The sequence below is a fragment of the Papio anubis genome, chromosome 11, assembly GCF_008728515.1.
Source record: "Papio anubis isolate 15944 chromosome 11, Panubis1.0, whole genome shotgun sequence".
In the NCBI taxonomy this organism is placed as follows: domain Eukaryota; kingdom Metazoa; phylum Chordata; class Mammalia; order Primates; family Cercopithecidae; genus Papio; species Papio anubis.
In genome coordinates, this window is record NC_044986.1 from 122,529,311 (window position 1) to 122,550,209 (window position 20,899).

Consider the following 20,899-nt stretch of genomic DNA (forward strand, 5'->3'; position numbering starts at 1 on the left):
CTGAAGGACTTACTGCACATCTCGTTTCTTATCAGCTACATGTCAAGGGCTCAATGACCCCACGTGGCAGTGGCTACCATATGGGAAGGAGCAGCTCTAGGCTTGGAATGAACAATATCAGAAAGAGATAAAACCTCTACCTAGCATGCTCCTAGCATAGCTGTCTCAAAGACCAAACTATACAAGCAGTGTCTGCATATGTGCCTGCAAATGAGGGCTTTGATGCACATTGTGTGGGTGAAGGTGTGCGTGTGTGTGTGGACATGGTGTGCATACATGCAGCATATGTGAGTGTATGAGTACATGCGCACAAACCCAGCCACACATATGCCCTTGATTCATGAGAAGCCCTGAGTTCAAGAGTTCTAGGAAAGTGTTTCAGCAACATTCTTCAGAAAAATGCTTTACTCTCATTTCCCAAATTTGTCCCTGCCATCTGCTTGTCAGAATCTTTTTTTTTTTTTTTTTTTTTTTTTTTTTGAGAAGGGAAGGCTATACGGAGATTTTCCTGAAGGACTAATCTCTTTGCCCAGTTGGAGACCATCCCCTAAAATGCTTTGATCCAAATGCAGGTGATGGACTGTGGCTTCAGAAGACTTGGACAGCATTGTATTTAAAACAAAAACAGAAGCACAGCTACAGTAGCCTGGGGATTTAGGCAGAGTTGGGTCCTCCATATTTCATTGCTTTCTTTCAGCATCTTCTCCTGCTTCCTTGACCAGCCTGCCTTTGATGGCATTTCTGCAGCTTCTGTTGTAGGTATTCAGAAGAGATGCCTGATAAAAGCTGAACTAGCAGGACAGAAAGCCTGGGCCACAACTCTGGGTCACTGGCCGACTGGCTCTTGTGGAGTTGCTTTCTGCCTTCGAACTTTCAACCCGGATGATCACATCCACTCTTAGGACGTTGCTGGTGATATTTAATGCGCTCCACCCTGCAGCTGAGGCAGAGACTTTTCTTTTGTCTGGGTGCTAGAATCGCCCGCTTCTTCAGGGCACATAATCAGGAAATGGAGAATCATTTCCTCTTCTATTTACAGCTTGCAAAGTCGGCCAGAAAACTGACAGCTAAATTTTATCCCTCTTCCAGCTAATGCACATGTATGTTATTAATGCAGCTGTTTTCTGATAAACTCACTCTTCACTATACTTCTCTAGGCTCACTGTTCTGTAGGAATTTCCTCAGGTACTTTTTAAATTTTATTTTTTTGTGCTATTTCTATTTAAGGTGAAGATTCTAGCTATCTATTTAACTTTCTATCTTCTATCTTTATTTACCTATCATCTATCTATCTATGTATCTATGTATCTAATATCTCTTTATCACTATCTATGTATCTATCTCTCTAATCTACCTATCATCTATCTATCTAATCTATCATCTATCTATGTACTTATCTATCTAATCTATCACTATCATCTATCTCAATTTACCTATTATCAATTACCCATCATCTATTAATCATCTAACTATATTTACCTGTTATCCACGTATCTTTCTATGTATCTATTTCCATTTACCTATCATCTATACATCTCTATCCATTCATCCATCAATCATCTGTTACTATTTATTATCTATCTAATCTAACTCTATTTACCTATTATCTATCATCTATCTCTATTTACTTATTATCTATTGATATCTATCTATCATCTATCTCTATTTACCTATCATTTGTGTCTATCTATCATCTATCTATATCTATCTCTATTTACCAATTATCTATCTAGTTAGGTAGCTATCATCTATCTATCACTATTTATCTGTCATCTATCTGTCTACCTATGTATTTATCTAATCTATCACTATCATCTATCTCTATTTACCTGTTTTCCAGATATCTTTCTATGTATCTATTTCTACTATGTATCTATATCTATCTATCCATCCATCTATCAATCATCTGTCACTATTTATCTATTATCTATCTATCTATCTATCTATCTATCTTTACCTACTATCTATCTATCTTTACCTATTAGCTATCTATCTATCATCTATCTCTATTTATCTATCTATCTACCTATCAAATATCTGTCTACCTATCTACCTGTCTATCCATCACCTCTCTCTCTCTCTCTCTTTCTCTTTCCATATATCCAAATATTTTCAGGACACCACAACTCCCCGATCCAAGCTGTATGCACAAAGCAGCTACCATATTCTTGATTTACCTGGTGCTGAGCCACAGTTGCTTGGCTCAGAGTTGAGCACTTGACTCAAGGCAGGGCCAGTGAGTCTTTCTCCAACAAGCTTTTAGACTTAGGATTCAGACCAATGTCTCACCAGGAGTTGAGCTGTAATAGTAGCACTCAAATAATATTACTGGTAACAGACCGGTAATAGTGATAGTAGCTCTAGACTAGTAACACAGGAGAGCAATACTGATGTTAACACTAGATAGTAACACAAACACAGTGACAGCGATGGCAAGACAAGAAGTGTGAGGAGGTAACAAAACACTCAAGCACTGTCAGCAGCCCTGCCTCCCACCACTCAAGAAGCCACTCTGGTGAAGGAATGAGTCCAAGTCACTGTTGTGGGGGCAGGGAGAGAGGAGAGTTGGGGAGAAGTGCTGGTCTTGTTTCTGAGGTTGAGCTCAGTCTCAGTCTTTGCTGAAGTTTGGCTATTGGGTTTTGTTTTGGACTCTGTGAGACAAATGCCTCCTTTCCTAGCAGAGGCCTTTCTCATGAATTTGGTGACTGGTGGAAAGGTCTCTGGCACTTACAACTAACGAGTTACAACCAATATACTATTATACAAATAACACAACCAAGACAAGTTAGGCAATTAATAGGTTCATAAATGTAATTCACCTGACAAGTTTATCTCTGGATAAGCAGGCAAGACCCCACACCTGTCATTTTTTTTTTTTTTTTTTTTTTTTTTTGAGATGAAGTTTCACTCTTGTGGCCCAAGCTGGAGTGCAGTGGCGCCATCTTGGCTCACCACAGCTCCACCTCCCAGGTTCAAGTGATCCTCCTGCCTCAGCCTCCCAAGTAGCTGGGATTACAGGCACCTGCCTCCATGCCCAGCTAATTTTTGTATTTTTAGTAGAGACGGAGTTTCACCATGTTGGCCAGGCTGGTCTCGAACTCCTGACATCAGGTGATCCGCCCACCTCAGCCTTCCAAAGTGCTGGGATTACAGGAGTGAGCCACCGCGCCCGGTCTGTCATTCTTTCTGAAGTAGTGCATGCTATGCATGAATTGTACCAGTTGTAGAATCTGATGGATGCAGTCAGTTCTGAAATATTAAGAACAGTACATAAGTGCGGTTCCATTTGTTTGTGAAACAGATTCACTGGCATGAAACTCCATTTCAAATGGTCATCATTTGTCTAGATTGCCCTAGCCTTCTTATTTTTATACAGGGTTATTGTCTCAGCCCAGCACACAAAAGCAATTGTGCATACTAATTCCTTGGGAAGGTATCCTATTGGAATTGACTCATGGCCAGTCATGTAATAATTCCACCATGACTTGTCGTGCCATCCACATTTGAGCAGACTGCATGTTCTCTCACTGACCAAGCACCAGGTGAAACAAATGGCTTGCACTTAGAGGACAGTGCATGCAAAGCAAGAACATATATTTAGACACTAAACATGCAATAATTACAGTGACATTCTTTTACTACGAGAGGGGCATAATAATTGAAATGGGTGAAAGTTAGATATATGCTAAAAATGCCTCATTCTCACAGTCACTCAGAATAAAAATTTCGAGTGGAATGCTAAAAAGAATTGGTCCATTGACTAAACTGTACAAATTGTCCTCTCACTCTCGTGCAAAGTTGAATTGACATGAGCCGAAAGAACTTATACAATTCCATTATACAATTTTACTGTAAAACAATTGCCACAGCATTTAATAATATGAAACCTTATGTTTACTTTTTATATTTTCTTAATTTATTACTCCATTATGCCCATAGCATAGGTTATTAATACAATTTAGAAGTGAGCTTAATGCTACAATTGGATGAAGTTTTCATGCTCTTCTTTTTAAGTTACTGCAGCAATAAAGAAGAAAACACCAGAGAGGTGTCAACACCGTGAATGTCTGTCAGGTTAGACAAAGAAAGACTCAAACTTCCAGGGTAAAAAAAAATCGATAAAATTACACTTCATTCTCATGAATTTTGTGATGTACTTTGAGTTTCAATTTCCAATTATATTCCCAAAGGCTTCTCTTTCATATGTTTGATAAAATATAAGGTTTCTGAAAAAAAATTTTCTGGGATTCTTTTTCACCAGGTTTTTCCCTCATGAATTTGATACTTTTTGATATTATATCTACACAGTATAACAATAATTGAACAAAAACTTTTAACAGGGTAGCCAGAAATATTACTTTTTTTTCCAGTATGCCAAATAACAGATTTCAAAAACTCCCCAAATACACTGATTATGTGACTCATACTTTGACCACTTTAATCCGTTTTTTTTTTTTTTTTTTTTTTTTTTTTTTTTGGTACGTGTAAATAAAATCTTAGAAAACATTGGTAATACACTGAGGTTAATTCTGTTTAGACATATTTCCCCTGGTGTGACTCTGGTTTGATGCCTTATACCACACACTTCCCAGCTTTCAGTTGCCATTCATGTACGTGCTACCATACTCCAAAAAAAAAAAAAATCTTTGTATTCAAATGTCCTCTTTTCTATATTACCAACTTACATTAGAATTATTTTTTTCCTCAACAAAACTACTAAACCAATTAAGCATAACTAATTGAAAAAAATATTCACAGGGTTAGAATCTGAAGTGGTCTCATATCTTTTCACATTTTATTAATTTGTTGCCTTCTGAGTAAAAATTGACAGCCTTTATTTTCTAGTTCAAGAATCGCAGACATTCTTACAAATTTCCTGTCTTTAATAAGCAGGTTAAAATAACATCTTAACACACACATAACATCCTTTATCATTTATTCCTAAGTTTCTCAAGAAATGCTAGTTATGCACTTTGAATTTCAGAAACTATCTGCCAGTCACCATAGGTGGGAGCCCTTCTTGGAGCTGGGGCTATTGAGGACATTGTTAAACATATTTCCTGTCTGCACCCATGAACAATCACATCCTAATAGTTGCAGAGTTTTCTAGAAAATGCACTTTCTGAAACACTTTATTATACTTTAATGTTATTTCTCTCTCTCCTACTAGACATGAGCTTTGTGAAGTCAAAAATCACCTTGTACCCAATCCAGTTTCTGTCATTTAGGAGAGATCAGCAAATGATTGATGCATGAATCGATGAATGAATGAATCTTTAAATCAAGGTATTTTCTTACTATACAGCCTAGAAGATCTACACCCCCTGTAAAATTATCATTGCACTGCTAATATGCCTTGTAGTCAAGCCCTTCTAAATCTTTCTTTTTGAACCCTATTGCATTTATTTTATTTAAACTGCTTTTGTTTTCTTAAAAGCTCAACTGAGAGTGAAAATGATGCTATAGAATAGAAGTGGCTACAACCTGGTTAATTATTTGAAATTGAATTCTTATTTAGGTATCACGATTTGGTTCAATAGGAAATCATAGACACACTAGGAAGGAATCCTGTGAATTTGAACGCACTGATTTGTTTCTGTATCTGTCACTATACATTTTTCTAATTCAGATATTAAGAGTTTGGAGCAACTGGGTGTTATTTGAAGGCTACCCTATTGTGGGAAATATAATAATTAACTCAAAAATATGTGAGAAGCTACTTTGGGCGTTTTATTTTTTTCAAGTCATTGATGAATACCAACTTGTGGTTCATTTGTGAGCAATTATTTAAACTAGTCACGTTCGTTCACATTTAAGTTGGAATAATTGTAAGTTTCATAGGCCATAAAGGACTTTTAAATGTATTATTTCATCTTGTATTCTCAAAAGCTTGGAGGTAAGAGGTCGTAAAAACAGGTATCATGCCCTGTTTCTCAAAGGAGAAAGTTGGGAGACACTCAGTGGCTGCTCTGAAGTTGATATTCAGGAGTCCACCCAAGAATCCTGAACACCAGGCTCACAACTCTCTCCAGAAAGTAACTTCACTGTCGCTGAGGTCTCAGTCACTGGGTGATCAATGTCTTAAGAGAAAAAAGACAAAGTCAACTAGATGTCTGAAGACTTAGGTCTGAGTGTGCACTCATTTCTCTGGAAGTTTTGCCTGGGCTTCCCTCCCAGGTCTGAAAATGAGGGAGGAAGGAGAAAGAACACCATTCTTAGAATCATGAAGTGCTCCCTAGCAGGTACGGTAGAGCTCACGACTCGAAATGCCTGGGATGGTTGTCTTAACTGACAGACTTGATATAAATGCATTGCTCACTGCAGATGGCACCCACTCTGGAGCTTTAGAAAAACATCAAAGACAGAGTTGCAATCTCTAGTCAAATGCTGTACCTTGGAAACCCAAATACCTGGTATTGAGGGGAAATATTGCTAGTATGACCACATCTCTAAAGCAGGACTGTGAGAAAACTCTAACTACAAGTTGAAGAATCTCAGCTCCATTTATGTGACATTGCCTAACACCAACCTAAGTGCTAGGCTTATTGAGGAGAAATCGAAACACTGTTGGGTAAAAGGCAAAATGGTTTATATAATGGAATATCTTGCACAACAAATGAAAAGTTTTGCAGGACTGTACATAAGTATGCAATCGAAAGGAAGGACATAATTCACTTTTATCTTTCCAGAATCTGCTTTGACCTTCAAACAAAATCACTCATGTTGGTATTCTCTGCAGTGTCCGCGTCCTCCTCAGCACATAGTGGGTGCTTAGTAAATGTTTTTTGGTTTAATTAAAGTTTCTAGTTAATACTCATATTTTAAACTATTTTGTTATAAGCCAGAGGGGAAGTTTGCTATAGACTTAGTGCCAACAACAGAGTGTAGTGCCTTTTCATGCCCAGTGGCTGCTTACTGACAGACACGTGCTGAATCTGATAAGGATGGAGATAGAGAAAAATAGGCCCCTCTCTGGTTAGAATATGAAGAGAAATGCTTGCAAAGAGTCCACTGATGATCACTAATTTTAATATATTTTATGAATTACCTGGTGGTGTTAAGAGAATGATTTTGTAGCTCAGATTCTGTAGCTCACCAGCATTTTGTGTAAACTCAGTGAAGAACTTTAACCTCCTCACGCCTCGATGTCGTCATTTGGGAATGAAAATCTGCAGGCTGTGAGTTGAAGCCACCGCCAGCCGCATGATGACCCTGAGCTTGAAAGCAGCCTGACACCCGGCCACCAGGAACTCCAACCCCGTCAACTCTCCAGCACATTACAGACAGGCCCCTGCCCCACTGCTCATTTCTGAAACTTATTTTTAGACCCTGCTTCTCCCCCACCCACCTGTCCTCGCAGGACTGTGAGCTCTGGTTTGGGAACAGGGATTTGAGCTTTAGCCAAGGGGGTGTCAACGGCAGGTGTTGAAACACATCTGAACATCTCTCACTCCTGAGTGCTCCTGAGGACAGAAAAAGGCACAGCCCAGTAACACAGAATCTTTTATTAAGGGTGTGGTGATAATTCTGAGTATTTGTTCCCTGAATTTTATGCAAAGCATAGGCTGTCAGTGAGAGATCAAGAGTGAGTTTATGAAACAAAATAAAAACTCCACGAAGCGTTGGGGTGCACGTAGCTTCGGTTTGGAACCCTTTGAAGCAATTGTAATGCAAAGAGGAAAGTGTTTCTCTCCCACCATTTTTGTCAAAGTTTAACTTGGCGTTGCCACATCCCTAGTGTCTTGTAGGGAGGCAACATTAGCTCGAGGGAGAAGGCCCCTCGGTTTGAGGAAGGAGACCTTTGTCGAGACTCACAGACGTCCGAGCTGCTGAATGTCCTGGGTGAACGGGTAGGAATAAGAGCCAGTGGAATTTAGGTTGCTGTTGGTAAGGTCGATAAAGGGATTGGACTCAGATGAAATACGGCTTCCTCACTGACATTTATTCCCATCTTCTCACGTTAACTCTTAGGCCCTGGTTCTTTGCATGTGGGAGACGCTCAGTGGTTTTTTGAAAATCAAATAGTATTTCTTCCAACTCTGTGACTGTGAATGCATTTGTATTTTAATTGGAAGGTTAAAATACCGTGAGCTATTATGAGCTATTAGGATCTAATTTTGCTTGCAAGAATGAGTAGAAAAAAATGATCCATATCCTGAATGTGGGGAAGGTAGGAGGACTTTCTGGAAAACGGGATCCAAATGTTGGTCTTAAAAAGATACGAGCCACGGACTTGGATTATGCACTGTCAAAATCAGTCTAATGTGCTGCTCCTTCAGGAGAAAAAGTTAACCATTCTTAGAACGATCTAACCTGGTGTTTAAAAATAGAAACAAAATATTTGCCTACTCTTCAAAAGCTATGTTGCAGCTGTGCATGGGAAACTTTGCATGTATCATCCCTCGTCTTGCTTTTATAGACAGACTGACACATTCCTTCAATATGGGAAGAATAGGGGACCAAATGTTAGGAGGAGGTGCCTGGAATGTCTTCCGTGTAAGAACTGACTGAAAAAATTAGAGTTCTTTTGTCTGAAAGAAGATGAAGGCCGAGGTGAAGAAATGATCAAAGTTTGTAAATTCATGAAAGGCATTGCTAACGTGATCATGGACCTGTTAGCCAAATCCCAGAATATTTAAAGTGTGGCGTCAGCCTTTGAAGTTTGAAGAGGGTAGTCTTAGGATAGATGAAAGGAAGTCCTTTCATACAGCGGAAAGGAAATTTATGGAAGTTTTCAGAGGTTACAGGCAGAAAATACTGCCTAAACATTTTTAGGGGACAGGATCGATCCGTTTAAGCCTCTTGTGAGGAAGATTGTGTTACATGCAGAGCCTTTTAAGGGAACAGAAAGAAACCATGTTCCTTATGAGGCTCTCTTAGTTTCACTCTCTAGGTTATAATAATATGGAGGAAAAATTACTTGTTTTAAGATGTTCATAATGATTAGTCAATTTTCCACATATAGAGTTAGGGTAAAAATACGAACATGACACCTGTCAGTGCCTACTCAACCTGTGATTTCTGAAGTTTCTAGAAGAGATCGGTGTTCTCCAACTGGGGGTCACTGGAACTTCTCTCTTCACAGGAGACCTGACTTCCATTTTCCTCTGATGCTCAGGCATAGCCCTCGGACGTTGACATCATTAAACTTCCTCCTTCGCCTTGGAGGGGGGCAAACAAAATCCATATTTCAATTCCATTTTCTCACTGGGAGGAGAGAAGAGCAGGTAAAACCCATATTTCCACTTCATTTTCTTTATATAGCTTGATCTCATTGTATCTAAATAATGACTTCTTAGCAACACTTTCCTTTCACACGTGGGCTCTGCATCTTAATTTAGATGATCTCCACGGAAATACCTTTCCTTCCTTCCTGGCCCATCTGTTTCAGTTGGACCATCATCCACCCGGGATCTATCAAGAACCGGGCACCGCTCTGATTTCACACACGTTTCTAATCACTCTTTCTAACAATCCAGGCAAGCACACAGGGCAGATGTCACGGACGGGCCACCTGGGTGGGCGCTCCGGCCCAAGCTTAGCAGGGCCCCATGCTGGGTTCTTTAATGCCCTCTTGTCACTGCCTTGAAATTCTTAACCATGTTTGTTCGTGGCCCTGCATGTTCCTTTTGCACTGGGTCTTGCAGATTCTGGAGGGGGTCCTGCAGAAATGTCCTTTAATCCCCGCTAACAAATGAAGAAAGGAACGATTGGAACCAGTGAGCCGCTCATCTAGCACGGGGACTCGCCACGGGAGCAGCTGAGAGGAGTTATCACCTTTGCAGAGAGGCCCTGCAGCCCGACTTCCACAGTGAGGGCTGCTCTCCATGCCCCCGAGGAGAACACAACGTGGGCCCCAGTGGCACTGCCATAGGGAGGGCAGGTTTTCCAGATGCTGGGGAAGCACAGCTACTTTCTGCATTTCAGTAAATTCTCGTTTCTTCTTGTTGACCTCGGACGGCCCTGCTGGATAGGAGGTGGGGACTGGCACTGGGGACAAACATGGCTCAAACACACTTTCAAACACGATGCACAGCCCCAATGAAGCCAGCCCTTTTGGCTCAAGTCCCACATTCCCTGCAAATGAGTGTTCTGTACTGAAGGACAATTTCCTCCTCACTGAGGCCTTTCCTGTGGCCCCTCAGCCCCTGCCCCTGTCCCCAAGGCTGCCCAGGGTGCGCCGGGCACTGGGGGACCATGACCCCGCTGGGATATCCGTGCTCAGGAGCAGAACAATGGTGCCATTTTCCTCACTGAAAGGTCTTTTTTCAAAGCAAAATAAAATACCCAGGGCTCCAGGACCTTTGTTTTTTGGCTGAAATGTCTCAGTCCTCCCAGCAGGCTCCTGTTTTGTGACAATTCCTGCCAAAAGGTATTTGACAGGCTTGGCTCCCCAGTGACCACTCCCTGGGACGGGCCTGCTGCCCACTGATAAAATGAGAGGTGCCACCTGAGACCTCTGTCCTCTCAGGGCTCTGCTGTTAAAAGTCTCCATTGCGTGTCATCCTTTATCTCCCCACAGCTGCTGCCCGGGCGAGTGAAACATTTAATGCCTTGCTTCTTGTTTTAAGTGATTTTTCAGCTAATAGCAGCAGCCAAGTAGCCAGATGGAAAGACAAGGGTTAATGCAGTGACTGAAAGGTCTTTACAGTCGAGGTGCTGGAAGAACACAAAACAGAAGTTGTTTTCCCCAAGAAGAGGAAGGGGCGCTTGCTTTGAAACTTCCTTTGCTCCACTGTCCAGTTTGCACCATAGGCCAGGATGACGGTGGGCAGCTTTGCACAGCTGGCGTGAGGCCGTCCCTGCCATCAGCTACATCTGTGTTACATGTCTGAGAATGGAAGGCCACTCCTAGGCAGTGCTGGCTGCAGGGAATGGGACATGAACTTACCTTAGTGCCCTAGAGTCCTGGTCTTGGCCATCTGCATGATTTCCAGGATGACGGTGGGCAGCTTTGCACAGCTGGTGTGAAGCCACCGCTGCCATCGGCTGCATCTGTGTTACATGTTTGAGAATAGAAGGTGGCTCCTGGGCAGTGCGGGCTGCAGGGAATGGGACACTAACTTAGCTTAGTGCCCTGGGGTCCTGGGCTTGGCCATCTGCATGATTTCTTCACAATGGGACCCACATCTTCGTTTTGCTTTGAGTCCCATGGATTTTGTCCCCCGCCCTGCCCATCAGTGTTTCCTACCAACACTAAGGCTCAGCATGGAAGGCCCCAAACTCCTTTTCTTTATGATATGAAATCACTGTGTCTTCTACTTAAAATTAGAAGATGTTATGTACGTGTGCGCTATTGTGTGTGTATGTCTGTTTTTTTTTCTTTTTTTTTTTCCTTTTTTACTTTCCAAGCCTTTTCTTATTGATATATAATAGATGTACATATTTGGGGGTACATGTAATAATTTAATACATCCATGTAATCAAACGGTAACTGGGATATCCATCACCTTAAATGTTTATTTTTCAGTTACCCTGTGTCTGTTTTTGAAGAGGTGCTTGTGAATCAGAGAAAAGAATACTGGCAGGTGTATTTTGAATTAGAGTGATAAAAATAACAGAAAAACTTCCGAGTGAATTTCACATCCATTTGCAGTCATTTTTGCTCAGTTTGTTCCAATGTAATGTGATGTTTCTCACCTTCACCTGGAATTCATGTTCTTGGATTAGATTTCAGTTTAGTCACTCTGTGCATGATACAATGGGTGGTCTGTTCCTCACAGGTGCATACTGAAATGCAGGTGCCTTGCCCATATTATTAACATCACAGCTCTGACCTCTAGTACCAGGAAGCAAAAGGCTCACTTTTTTTTTAAGTTGTAAATTTTGGTAAATGTTTCACTTTTTTTAAGTGGTAAATTTTCTTTAAAGGGATTCTGTATGGAGCCACGGACGGTGCAATCTATGTGATGGGCATGCTTGCCTTTCTATGTAAAGGACACTAGATTTTAGAACACATGCAGGTAGTGAAGTGGCTACATTTATAAGAGGAAGAAGAAGGGTGGCAGGAGAGAAAACCGATGTTCCTCATGGCTCCATGTTCCAAAGCTGGCCCCGGGGCAGGTAAGGACAGGGAATTTGAGACTCGACCTTCATCTTGGTGTTCGTCCCGCAGTTCTAGGGTGTGGTTTGCCAGATCCTATAACGTGGTTGGGGGGTGGTTTGCACACTTCTTGTGTTAAGGACGAGATTGTGTCTATTTCAGTCTTTGTGCACTATAATGTCTCAGTTGCTGCTACTCAACTCTGCGGCCACTGCGTAAAAGCAGCACGGGCACTGTAAACCAATGAGTGTAGCTGTGTTCCAACAGCAACAATAAAAATAACAACAACCCGCTCCTCATCCTTGTCATACAAGGTGGCCCTGATAGCTCAAGCACAAGGAATGATCAGTTGTTTTATTTTATTTTTTTTTTACACTCTGCCATGGTGAGAGAAGGACCTAAAAAAGTCCATGCACGGAAGTAAATGGCAAGCAAGCTTCATTTATCACCATCCCTGAGACATACATGTCTGTGCCCAGGTGGCGCGGGTGGAGGGTTAAGAAGGACTGAAGGAGGCGTGGCTCTGTTGGACTCGAGACAAATGCATGAAGCCTCAGTTTGTAGTGGACGAGCCGGTGAGGGCCTGTGAGGCCTTTGCATTTCTTCTGCTCCTGCCACACAGACCGTGCCTCCTCTTCCACCAAAGGCCAGTCAACTCCCTCTCAAGGAGTGGACGATGCTCCCCAGAAGGATTCTCTGAAAAGATGCAAATCTATTGGGGGTGCTAATTTAATTTAATTTAGCATTAAATAAACTAGATCCAGCAGGAGACAATGAAAAGCAGCTTGTTTCTTCCCCAGCTCTGTCCCTCTGCTGGCCTTTCCTCCCCGGAGATGGAATTCCAAGTAGGTTCCTGGAGGGACGGGCATAGACACCACTGGGTCTCCTGCTCGTGAGGCCTCTGGATAGACTCCCTCTCAGCTGAGGGACCCAGCTGTCATGCGAGAGGCCCACATCCAGTGAGTGCGTACTGTAGTCCCATTGTCAGTAAAAGGGTATGGCCTCTCTCCCTTCTGAAAGATCCAGCCAGACTCACCGTTATCCTTTTTCAGGCATAAGTCAAATATTAGTCACTTCTTCCTCAAATCCCAGGGGATGTGGCTCAAGCTCTTTAACTGTTTTTTTTTTTTTTTGAGGCTTACGTGACTTATCCTGAGGTGAGGAGGGAGCAATTCCCTTCTCCCATGGGGTAAGCAGAGCCAGGGCAGGCGCTTTCCGAACCTCCTATGCCCCTCACTGCTGACATTGTCACCTTCCCGTACATCATGGCGAGGTTGATGATGCAGTACCTCTGCCCATGGCACTCCCTGGTTCCCCTGTCTCCACAGCCTGAGTAGAGTGTCCAGCAGCCGTCTGCGGATGGCGTGATTGTGCCTGTGATTGTTGGTGGTGGTGGTAGTGGTACAGTTGGGAGCTTCTGCTGAAATGCTCAGGACAACAAGAGAAGCACGTCTAGCACCCAGTTACATCTGCAAAGAGCAACAGCAGCAGAGCCAGCAGCTTTGAAAATTAACATGCACAAATTATTTTGCTTCTGTTTTGCTTTCTAGGTATCAGTAAGATAAGACAGAAGATGAAGAAAGGAGATAAGAGAAAAAAAAGATGTCTGACTAAATGAGGTAAGCAAAAGCTTGCCTATCTCTTCATTATGATAAAAAAAAGTATTTTGCTTTAAGACATGTTTGTAACTGCTAACAAAAATAATCAGAGGAGGGAAAATGTGCCTTTGTAATATTTCTGGGCTTTCTTTATGTTCTTGAACTGTTCTTATCATTTCTCTATGAGCTTGACCTGCAGCAGGTAAGAAACAGAGCCTAATGGAGCAGCACCTTGCCTTCATGTCGTCAATTCCTGTAGCTGGTCCTTGGCTCACACTGAAGAAAGAGAATGAAGCACCACTTCCTGAGAAGAAGGGTTTGTTCTGAGACAGAATTGATCTCCTGTACGCTGCCAAGACATTATGTAATTCAGTGCTCTACATTTAATGTATGCATGGTGTCATGGGGCTGCCATCATTTTTGACAAAACAATATGCTCTTTAAATGTCTACTTTTGCAGCATGCAGTGGCTCATGCCTGTAATCCCAGCACTCTGGGAGGCCAAAGAAGGTGAATTGCTTGAGCCCAGGAGTTTGAGACCAGCCTGGACAATATGAGACCCCATCTCCACAAAAAAATACAAAAATTAGCCAGGCATGATGGTAGACACCTGTAGTCCCAGCTACTCAGGAAGCTGAGGTGAGAGGGTTGAGTGAGTCTGGGAGGTGGCAGCTGCAGCATATGGCACCCCTGTGCTCTGGCCTGGGTGACAGAGTGAGACCCTGTCTCAAAACAAACAAGCAAACAAATACCTACTTTGGGAAATATATATTTATAAACATTATGACCCAATACAGGTATCTCTTTCTAATCCAAAGATTGCTTGTAGTCTGTGTTCTAAATCATTCCACCTTCTCTTGGAAGCATCCTATGATCTAGGTGTAGACTGTTTTCAGATAGAACATCTTTTCTGGGGAGAGAGAATGTTTACATATCACATTGAATATCAGTTTTGTGGCATACAAAACTTGAAAAGTTAGAAGGACAGTTGTGGCTCAGCTCACCATTCTGAGGGTCTGCTGTTTGGGCTGGGTTCAACTGGCTGATTCTTCTGCTGATCTTCCCTGGCTCGTTCAGGCAGCCTTGGTCAGCTGACACATTGACTGAGTTGGTTGTTCCTGGATGGCCTCTCTCATGGGCCACATGCTCCAGCAGGCTGGTCCTGGCTCCTTTCCATGGTGTATATGTTGTAAAAACACTAAGAAAGAGAGACAGCAAAAGCTCCAGCACTTGAGTGCTTTTGAAACTCTCCTTGCAATAGAGTCATAATTCTCCCATTGGCAAAAGCAAGGCTCATGGCCAACCCCAGATTCAAGCATGGTCATGGTGCCTGAAAAGGTTGTCTGTACCTTTTTCAATCTACCACAGTGTGCGAGTCCTATCTGTATGGGGGTGAGGCCAATGACCAAATCCACTAATCCTCTAACCTTCCTTTCATTTGGGGGAAAAAAAGTGTAGCTCACTGCCAGTGCTCATTTAACTTAACATAGACGAGCTCTTTGAGGCTGAGGAAAACCAGACGGACTTTCAAGGTGAAAATAAAATATAAAAACTGTTCTTGGAGTTATCTCTAAACAGAACTAACATCAGAATGGTCTGAATAATCAGAATCATGTATTTTGGAAAAATTGGATTCACCAAAGGAATCATTGGTCAACAGCTATTGGAGAACAACGTTAACATCACACGTAGGAACGCCACGTTTCTGAGGATTTGGCATTTTCAGCTATCGAGAATTACCACATTTTTTAAATGGAACGATCACTACTAAAAACAGAACGCTACAAATAGAATGACGTCTTTTGTTTCCAAAGATGACATGCCAGAGTGATATAAAAGTAATAATAAGAGTGAGATATTTTGCGGCAAAGTTATTATCACTGGGTAAACACTGCAATCACGAGCACCTCCAGCAAGTATTCTTGGGGCAAATAGGAAAAGAGTTAATTAGAATCAGGTTTAAATTTGTAATGTTTTATTTCTATAAGATTTTTAAATTATAAAAGAAGGGCTCATTGAAAAATCTTCAAATATTAGTGAAGGACTTAACCTATAAAGCAAATGTCTCTATGATGATTATAAATTTTATGTGCCAACTTGAGTAGACTGCATGGGGCGCCCAGATTAGACATTATTTCCAATGTGGCTGTGAGGGTGTTTCTGGATGACATTAGCTTTTGGATGGATGGGTGAATGCAGGAAAGCAGATGGCTCTCCTCAGTGTGTGTGGGTGCCGTGGAATCCATCTTCTGCCCTCAGACTGAGGTTTCACTGTTGGTTCCATGGCTCTCAAGTTTTAACATTCAGACTAAATTACCCATTTTCCTGGTTCTTCAGCTCACAGTCATATTATGGCCTCCATAATTGTGACCTCCATAATCACATAAGCTTATGCCTCATAACACACACACACATACACATACACACACTCACACACACACATACACACACTCACACACACACATACACACACTCACACACAGAAAGAGACAGACAGACAGAGAGAGAGAGTCTCTCTGAGACTGAGAGAGAGAGCACGCCAATCAGGTATATCACCAAGAAGACACAAAGGTGGGTCTTAGGATTTAGAGATTTTTTCCTTTCTGAATCAGAAGAAGCCTGCACGAAATCATATGAGCTACTGTTCATGGAACACTTCAAATGTGCATGGCAGAGCTTGGGTGGCCCTTCATATGTTACTCATTGAATATTCACAACAGCTCTATTCCCATCTGACATAGGAGGAGCTCAGGCCCCGAAGAGGAAAACTAACCTGCCTGGGTAGGACATGGTATCCTGTGATGCCAACCCAGGGAGCCTCATCCCAGAATCTGCGGTTTGGACAAACACATTGTGCTGCACTTTGACTTCTCACAGCTCCTCCCCTGCTTCTTTCTCTCAGTGTCTGTGGGCACCGTGGAATCTATCTTCTGCCCCCAGACTGAGGTTTCACCACTGCTTCCCCGGCTCTTGGGCTTCTTTCTCTCGTGAGCCTGGATGCAGACCCAAGCTGTGGTGGCCGTCCTGTGACTCCAGAACTGGAGCACTGGTGACATGAGCCCTAGACTTGCTATGTCCAGGCTTCTTGTTAGTTGACGAGAGCTAATTTCATTTGTTTAAGTCTTTGTACTGATTTTCTGTTACTCCATCGAAACTCAGACAAATTGCTGTGCAATTTGAATTTTTATTCACTAATATACTTCAAAGCTGTTTCCATGTGAATACCAAAGTATATGTATAGATTTATCACATTATTTATAGTGTCCAAATAGCATTCTGTCACATGGATGCCCAACAAATTATTAATTAGACTCATTAGGTATAAACATTTAGGCTGTGTTCACTTATTTGCCTTAACAACACTCTACAGACACCCTGTGTCAAGTCAAGCATCCTTCCCAGTGGTAGAAGTTGAGATTCTGGTTGATTGGAGCACGAAAGGAATTGACTAAGAGGATTTTTGGCAGTTCACAGCTAGCAGAACAGGTAAAGTATAGATTTAGAAAATAGGATGAAGAAAAGGTTAGGCATTGAGAACCATTGCCCAAACCATGCCCAGAAACAGCAATGGGGAACTTGCCACCACCACCACCCTCAGCTGCTGCAGTTTGCATGGGTTCTCCATTGGTACGAGTGGGTCCCAGATGCTGCTACCTCTGTTTCTCTTAGAAAAGATACAGTTTTCCAACCACTGCCCTACATATTTTCACTGCCTTTGCTTTTTGTTTAACCATATCCAGTATAGAAATGTATCAGCAGCATGATAGACTTGAGCCTTGCTCACTTTCACACAGTTAACCCATACACCACATCAGGAGGGCAACCATCAGCACGGGGGCCCAGCACCTTCAGTGTCTATGGTAAGTTATGGGCTCTGCTCTCACCAAGACTTACACATGGGGGGTTTCTCTAGATAGAGGAAGGAGGTTCAGACTTTGTGTAGCCAGAGTGGAAAAGAAAAGGTTCTAGGCCAGACACGGTGGCTCACAGCTGTAACCCCAGCACTTTGGGAGTCCAAGATGGGCAGATAGCTTGAGGCCAGGAGTTTGGTCAACATGGTAAAACCCCTTCTCTACCAAAACAAAAAACAAACAAACAAAAAAAAAACAAAAAAAAAAACTCAGGCATTGTGGTGCAGCCTATAATCCCAGCTACTTGGAGGCTGACGCAGGAGAACTACTTGAGCCTGGGAGGCAGAGGTTGCAGTGAACCCAGATTGAGCCACTGCACTCCAGCCTGGGCAACAGAGCAAGACTCCATCTCAAAAAAAAAAAAAAAAAAAAAAGAAAGAAAGAAAAAGAAAGGATCTTGCATTCTCATACATGGATCTATCTGAACTTGTGCAAGTTAATTTTCAGGGCAAGTCTTCAGAAGTGAGGCGTCTGGATCAAAGTTTTATATGCATTTCAAAATCGGGAGACGTTTCCAGATTCCTCTTACAAAAAGTTTGTACCAATTTATAGTGTCACTGCCGGTGTGCGCAAGTTCTGGTTTCTCCACACCCTCAAAACACTAGATATTTTTAGTTATTCAAATGAAAAGTTTGTATAAGAAGTACTTAAGCGCCTCAAAAAATTCTTAGTTGGACTAGTCTAATCTTGCTCTGTCTGTGATTTTATGTACTTAACACGTGTGCGCTCCCTTAAAACAGTAAACAACAACATTTTCAGAGAGGAATACGTCTGTTAAGATACTAATACGTTTATTTTGAATCTTTCAGACGATTCCAAGTTTATTTTGTAGTATTGTGTATGCATTAATAGAAATCAAAATACATCTTTATTTCTGGATGCACACACACACACATATATAGATACACACACATAACTATATATAACTGAAATGTGTATATTTGCATGTAGTTATATATACATAAAGAATAGCAAACTAATTTAAGAAGTTTATTTTTTTCCTATGGTGAGATCACTTTTCAGCTAACATAAAAAATGTACTAATACATTATATGGCTAATATGCTCCAAAGAAGAGCATATGAGCTCAGTGAGATATGTATGCTAAGCCCACTGCGACTTCCATGTTGAAATCTATCCTGCAGTACTTTATCTGTGCTTCTCTTAAGATATCATGTGATACCTAAAATCTCCATTTCCTAAAGTTGTGGGTATCAAAAAATGATATTAAGGCCGGGAATGCTGGCTTATGCCTGTAATCCCAGCACTTTGGGAGGCTGAGGCCAGGAGTTTGAGACCAGCCTGGCCAACATGGCAAAATCCTGTCTCTACTAAAAATACAAAAATTAGCTGGGCATGGCAGCACATGATTGCAATCCCAGCTATGCCAGGAGGCTGAGGCAGGAGAATCTCTTAAACCCAGGAGGTGGAGGTTGCAGTGAGCTCAGATCACACCACTGCACTTCCAGCCAGAGTGACAGAGACAGACTCTGTCTCAAAAACAAAACAAAACAAAAGATTAAAAGTAATCATGGCAAAAGTCCATGGTCTAACAAGTTTGAGAGATCTTGGGTTAAGCAAATTAAACAGATTATTTTTCTGCAGGGCGTCTACCTGCCCTAATAGGCAAATAATAGTTTAAATCTCCAAACCAAGAAAATAATTGGGAGCTTCTCCAATTGACAAAATAGATCTCTTTTATCATGGGACTGCATCTATTTGGGGACTGTGTATTAAAAGCCCTAGTGTTAAGAGTATTCGAATGCAGGTGTTTATAGACATTGGAGACAACAGCCATATTGCTTTCCTGTACCTAGACAGAGCACTCAATTTAGTGACCCCCTAAATTCAGGGGACTCACTGTGAATGGCATCAGGTGTCCTGTGTGATCTAAACATTCTCCACCTCCCTAACTGCCGAATAAGGAAAGGATTCTCTCCATTTCATTGGAATTCAGACAACTGACATTCTTTCATGACTTCATTCCGAGTCTTGACTTGTTTGATGTGCACGATATCTAGAAACAACTTAACATTTGCATATTCATTAGTCATTTTAAAGTCCCCTTTGATTGAGCAGTTATTACTTAAATCTCATTTTAGCAACTTCTATTTTGGTTCAGTCTCCAATTTTCAATGTTATCATTTCTCAAGGTCTTAAGCAGCTTTTTGCTGCCTCCTCTGTGAGGTTGGGGCTACAGATGAAGATGAATGATAGTTTTCACGATATGTCCTGCTTGCCCACAGCATGAGGTGATGTCTTTACGTGCTGCCTATGCTCTGTTTCATCGGAGTGCACTTCCCCCATCACGGTCACCTATCAATCACGTGCTTATCTTTGGAACTAAGGCTTCCTGAGCCTCCTTACCCTGGGGAGGGACAGTATCCCTGGCCTCCTTAAATCCCTCTAGCCTGTGACAACTCAACCATTAGTTACTTGGCATCTAAGGGCTCAGATGGATTTTCTAGCACATGGTATTAATACATCTCAATTTAATGCTTCTTGGACAAATAATTGAATAATTATGTCGTTGAAAGCTCTGCTTACTAGATTTGAATTTTTCTGCAGTACAACTAGATGTTTCTGAAAATCTAGTTCTACAGTTGAACTAAATAAAGCTAGAAATGACTTTTCTTTTCCAGTATTTCTCAGACTGAAGTCATGCATGCATGCCTTTTAAGGAAAGCAAAAGTCCCCATGGACTCACAGTGTTAAAGAGCTCAAAATATAGTATTAATATTAAAATATACAATGTGATATATAGATATAACAGCACACACTTTTACATATGTGCTATATTATATATGGTATTTATAATTATAATATGGATAAACTTTAAGTGAGGTATAAATACATTATGCTTATTAGCTCAGCAAAACAAAAGCTAATGTAGACTTGTACATGAATACAAGATTTAAAACCAATAAAATTCAAAATGCCATTGCTTAATTTAACACGCCAGAGTAGGCTTTGCTCCTAACGAGCTGTCATTCAAGATGCAAGTGTGACAGGGTGAGGCGTGGAGCCCTGGTTTCAGCAGGACTTTCCCACAGTTGCTATGTGATGACCAGTCCACCCTCTGCTCTCGGGTAACCAAGCTTCTCCAACAACTTCTTCCCTGGTTATCATAGCACTGTCCTGTCATTTTGAGTTCACTAAGTGGAAGCATTTTTTTCATTAAGTATATCTCTGTCTTTTCAGCATTGGGCCACAACAATGACATTAGTAATGTTTCATACCAACTTAATTAGAAATATCCATAAAAATAGATGCTCAAAAACCCAAAGGCGATATTCAGTCCTGAGATGGTTTGAGATGACCACATCACATACTTGTTCACATCGTTGG

The 20,899-nt window shown here is 41.6% G+C and overlaps 1 long non-coding RNA gene across 1 annotated transcript in view; it reads right to left on the reverse strand.

Annotated features, from left to right (window-relative positions):
* Positions 1-3,075: 3,075 nt before the first annotated feature.
* LOC116269508 overlaps positions 3,076-20,899 on the reverse strand; it is a 49,582-nt gene continuing 31,758 nt past the window's right edge. Inside the window, exons 3-4 of the long non-coding RNA XR_004177122.1 lie at positions 14,646-14,839; positions 3,076-3,249 (exon numbers count right to left, since the gene is read on the reverse strand). This is a non-coding gene — a long non-coding RNA (uncharacterized LOC116269508). The remainder of the gene's footprint in view (positions 3,250-14,645; positions 14,840-20,899) is intronic.